Genomic DNA, 5,814 nt, shown 5'->3' on the forward strand with positions numbered 1-5,814 from the left:
TTTGTGGGGGCCATCCGATAAGGTGGAATAGAAATAGGATGGGTGTCTAGATCCACGTCTATGGAAAAATCAATATCATGCTCTTGGGGTAGGCCAGGTAGGTCAGTAGGAAATACATCTACAAACTCTCGAACCATAGGAACCAAATCAACTAAAGGCCCCTCTAGACTGACATCTCGTACATAGGCCAAATAAGCTAAACATTCAGAAGCAACAAACCATTGAGCCAAAATAAAAGAGATATTCCCCATTGGTGTGTGACTATAAAAACCCTGCCACAACACTAGACGAATGCCTATAGTTTTATAGTAGCAATCTAAGACTGCTTGGAAGGGGATAACCAGTCCATGCAAAGAATCACATCAAAATCTACCATGTCTATCAAAATAATACCAACCTGAGTGTCATAACCCTAGATAGTCACTAAGAAAGATCACAACACCTGATCCACGACTAAGGACTCACCCACCAGGGTTGAAACATGAATCGAATCTGTCAAGGACTCGAAACTCATGCCAAATTAGGAAGCATAATAAACAAACACTTATGAAAATATAGAGCCCGGATCAAACAATTATGGCGAGTTGATGGCATAAAAGAAGCATACCTGTGATGATATCATCAGATGCCTCAGCCTCTACCCTCGTCGGGGCTGCATTGAAATAGCCATGGGAACCTTTTCCCGATGTGTCTGATCTATTGCCTGAACTGCCTTCTCATGCTCTACCTCAAGCACCCTATCGACTATCCCAACAATCTTGATCCTGAACACCACCTCTAGCTAGAAGGGCAACCGCTAATACTGGCCTGGTTGCAGTAGAAGATGGAGCAACTAATCCACAGTAAGGGCAACCCTAGACCAGTGATCTTACTTATTGTAGTCATAACAACCCTGAGAGGAACACCCCACATGGTGGGATAGTCATGGAACTTCGCCTTATACACTAAGACAAGCTCCTTGCTCCAGTCTCGATAACTGGTCACGGAGTTTATCCCTGATACTCCGCTGTATGTATTGGGCTAAGAAAGACTTTTAAAACTCATCCCAAGATACCTGAGGAAATACAACTAGCCAAGTCTGTAAATACGAGCACTATCACTGCCTGGCTGGCCTGCAAAATTGGTGAGCAGTGACGTAGGCTCATCTCAACTCTACAAGATCCCAGGATTATAGCTGCTTCCAGAAGGTCATAAGGAATTCATGGGCATCCTCCCCAATCACTCCAGAAAATCTCGATGATGACAATCTCTAAAACACCCAAAGCATCTTCTGCTCTTGCAGAGATATGGCCCCATCGGCTATAACTAGTTGATCAACAATGAAGCTAGTGGCAGATGAACCTCTAGAGACGCTATTGTATGCTGACCCTGCAGTATCTGTATGTCTAGGGCTGAGGACTGCTATATACTCCCTAGCATTGTCAATAGTTGGGTAATACCGCCTATAGATAAAGAACCATAACTGGTATGTGTGGGGGATGATGATGAACGAGAGTTGCTTGAGGCTCCGCCACTAGCTCTGGAGTTCTTTTTCTGATATAGGTTAGTGCTGCAGACCTACCATAACCTCAAGGTCAGGCTTTATCCCTAGAGGGGCTCTATCTACGGGCCTGAGTGCATCACCCTCGATCATGGTACCACGCATGTGAGTATTCCTTGTAAAAAAGTGGAACAAGTGAGATTGCATGAAATTAATAAGACATATGCTGCATGAAAGCAATACAAAAGAGAGTATATTTCTAAAGATATCCTATAGCCTCTCGAAGATTAGTTACAGACTTCTCTATACTGATCCGCAGGACTCTACTAGACTTTAGCTCTATACAAGTGATATTGATGAACCGAGGGCTCTAATACCAACTTGTTGCGACCTGATTCCTCGAGTCATGATAGCACCTACCATAACTCACCAATAGGTAAGGCAAACCATATCCCGAAACTGCAAGTATTGGAATTAAGGGAAGAAATCAAATAAAAACTTAGGCAAATAATAGAACTTACAAAGGAAAAGAGCTGAAGCAAGCTAAAATATATATATATACATGCCAATAGAATCCCTTCAGAACCTGGAAGTCACAAGTACAGATGTAGCATCCCCTTTTAGGAGAATACCACTTACGAAACAAAACTAATTATTTCTATTATTTTACCCTAAAAAAAAAACTTATTGAAAAATAATATATGAGTTTTATTTAAAAAAAATGATTTCCAATTCAACAATACTTCAGGTTCATAAAATACACAAAACTTCAAATAAGTAATTATCATAAAAATATTATATTCCTTCGTGCATAATGACAAGTCAAAATATGACCTAGTATATTGCATTACTTGAGTTAAAAGCACACTCTAAAATAACAAAATTAGTCACATGGTTTAAGTTACAAGCCTTTAAAAATTTCGTACATAAGTGTCACACATGTATCATGTACAAGTCCCCAAAATAATATACAAAAACTAGATGTATATGCATATGTGATCTTCAAAAGAGCTCCCAAAAAGTCTACTCCACATGACCATCTTCATATCCCGCCTTGCATATCACCTACGATAGAAAACAACTATCGCTAAGCATAAAGCTTAGTGGTGTATAACCTTTGGACTTAGAGCCATTAAAAATTCTCAATTTTCTTTTTCATCATAAACGGTTCAATAAGGTAGCATTAAGTCCAAGTGAACAAGTATATCAAGTATCAAATACAAATCTTAGAGAGTTTCAAAATACCAATACTAATATTCACAGGCTTAAGTACCAAGAATGCTTATAATTCAATTCAAAAGAGTAGTCAAATAACCAATTTCACCCCATATGTACGTCATGCCTTCACACTAAGCACAATCAATATCAAGACGGACCGAAGCCCCAAAGTCAAGAAGTGTCCATATCAAGAAGGGTCGTCACCCAATATCAAGAAGATCAAAGACCATGTTGAAAGTGGCTTTTCACTCGTACTAAAAAATGGACGAAAATCCATCGTCAAGACGAAATATAAATCCAAAGTCAAGATGGGCAAGATCTGAATCGAGAGGCATGCCAATATCGATGACAAGTCACCGTAACCAGAAGGACAATTTCCCAACAAGAATGCAAAATGATCTAGCAATTCGTACAAGTGGGCGATTCAACGAAAGTTTTGCAATACTTGAGATAATAGTCATACCAAAATATAAAACAAGGAGTAAGGAAACAACCCAATAAAATACTTTAAATTTCTGAAAAATAAAATATTTCAAGTTCAAGTTTATACACGAATCTTGGCGTTTTAGCATACAACAAGTTCTACCACCACTCGCGGAGTTCAATTTCTCTATGTCATAGATCAACCAAAATCCACTTCGTCAAATAATTCCTCTTAGCTTGTATAAGAAAATATACACCTTAAATACACAATCAAACATCTACTTAAGTTTAAAAGCTCCAACATATCGAAACTAAACATAAAATCACTGAAAATCAACCCAAAATATCAAAACAGAAATTCTGGGCAGCACTACTGTCTTGTATTGCTGCTCAGTTTCGAAGGGGTAAATGGGATAATTAGGCTTTGTGTCCTCAAAGAAAGTTATAGCTATATGTCTTAGGGTCATATACAACTTTGAATCACCCCTACAGCAATTATGTACAACAAGATATGCTCAAAATACCCACAGCAGTCCATGTAGGACTTTTAGACCAAAATCTGGGCAGCACCTCCCCTGTACTTCATCACCCTTTTTCGAGTCAATAAAAGCAAAACTGGATTTTGGATCCTAAATAAACGTTATAGCCCTATGAAATAGCTTTCCAAAACATCTTGAATCACTCAAAACTAAGTTTTACACAAGGAGTTATACTACAATTACTAACAGCAGTCCCAACCAAAAACGGGTTTGCAACCAAAGTTTATTCCCCCAATTTCGACAACAACAACTTATCAAGAACATCAACAACAATATAAACAATCATTCTACTTCATAACTTAACTAATTCCACCCATTTAATCCAACCAAAACATCCCCTAATCCATAAATTCCAACAAAGCAACAAACAAGTTTATAACACTATTTTCTCCGTTCTAATCCGTTAAATCTCTAAACAAGTTTGATAATAAGGAAAAACAACAACTAAATCTTACCTTGAAGTATAAGTCAACCACCTTAATACACTCCTTCTTCTCTGATTTTTAGCTCAAAATGAAGACAACGCAACGTGCAACGTTTTTCTCTTCATGAGCTTTTGAAATCGGAACTCGAATTTGGGTCAAAAATGGATTTTAATTCACTCTCTCTCTATCTCTCTATATTTCTATGGTGTTCTGGAAATATTTTGGATGAAAGGAAAGAGATAAGGCTGAACTTATCTCTTACATGGAAATAAATATGGGCTGACCCGATTTGGAATCGGGTTGGGCCAAATTTTCTTCCTATCTTGACCCTTCTGCCTTGCAATGTCCATAACTTTTTATTCCGATGTCGTATATAAGCCCATGACCTATGGTTGGAAAGGTATTTCAATTATCTACAACTTTCATTTTATGGGTTTTCCCAAATTTTTAAATTTTGATAGGGTTATGCCCTCCTAAAGTCAGATCATCCAGAATATAACTTAAAAAAAATAAATAAATAATTCTTAAAAATAAATTGGGGTGTTACAACAGAGCTATTATAAAATAGATACAAGTCCCAAAGGTGGACCATGAAAACATAAACTTGTATCAAAAAGAAAAATACTAGTCATACTATGTATAGAAGGAGATGGGTAAATCCAGGACACCATGTGCTCACCCTCGCCTAGGATCAGACTCCAATTATCGTAAGTCTAAGGAAACACTAGTCTAAACCTAGACTAGGGCCAACATGCTCAATTTCATCATAAAATAGCAATTTCAAAGCCACAAGGCATGGATGATCACGAAAAGATAGGCAACATGCTTAACCCTAGCCGATATTACCCGAAAATAGACAAAAAGGGGATTTGTATACTAATAGGCATGACCAAGCCTCTAATCAACCAAATTTATTGCTAATCTTTATGCTTTCACATAATCAAGCTTAATATAAGAAGAGGGAAGTTATAGCCTACCTTTAGGCCAAACACGCACGCTCTAAAATCACGATACCATAGCTTTCCCCATTCAAACAACCTCCGAACACTGGCATGCTATCAAAAATAGGTCAAAACATCAATACGGTTGTTTAGACACTAAAATTACTGAAAATAATGACAAACCAATTTCATAGTCTAATATAGGGATATGGGACCTGTGCTGGAAATTCTTGAATTGACTCCTTGAAAAGATCCCAATTAGCTCCCTAAACTCGTATCGCAAAATAGAATAAAATTTGGGGCTCGGAACAACCCAATTTTAAGATATGCAAAAATATCACCATTAAAGCTAGTAACTTAAGCATGAAAGTAACTAAATAGCTATAAATACCTCAAAAGAAGCTTCCCTAACATTCCTCGAACACTCCAATACGTAGGCACAAATGTTTTGGACACTTGGGACTTGAAATCACCAAAATTGAAGGTCTAAAACTCAAGTTATAAGGTTTGAAGTTGGGGGATGAGGCCTAATCAATCTAGTTTTTAATTAAAAGGCCAGGCCAAAATGACCATCGCGAACGCGGCCACCGTGGCTTGTGAATGCGGAGGTCTGAAGACTTTCCCTTCGCGAAGGTGACTAGAGGCCTGCGCACTCTAAGGAAAGAGGGGAACTGCTCCGCGAATGCAACTTTTAGCCCGTGAATGCAGAGAGGAAGAGGCTAGACCTCCGCAAATGTGGCATGGCCCCCGCGAATGCGAAGGGTCCACTGTCTGAGATCCACAAATAT

General features: G+C 38.3%; 1 long non-coding RNA gene across 1 annotated transcript; it reads right to left on the minus strand.

Annotated features, from left to right (window-relative positions):
* Positions 1-2,275: 2,275 nt before the first annotated feature.
* Positions 2,276-4,513, minus strand: LOC129881650 (uncharacterized). The gene is made up of 2 exons (XR_008765660.1): positions 4,116-4,513; positions 2,276-2,545 (listed from the first exon to the last, which is right to left on the minus strand). It is a non-coding gene; the product is annotated as an uncharacterized LOC129881650 (long non-coding RNA).
* Positions 4,514-5,814: the final 1,301 nt, after the last annotated feature.

The sequence above is a fragment of the Solanum dulcamara genome, chromosome 3 (genome assembly GCF_947179165.1).
Source record: "Solanum dulcamara chromosome 3, daSolDulc1.2, whole genome shotgun sequence".
NCBI classification, from domain to species: domain Eukaryota; kingdom Viridiplantae; phylum Streptophyta; class Magnoliopsida; order Solanales; family Solanaceae; genus Solanum; species Solanum dulcamara.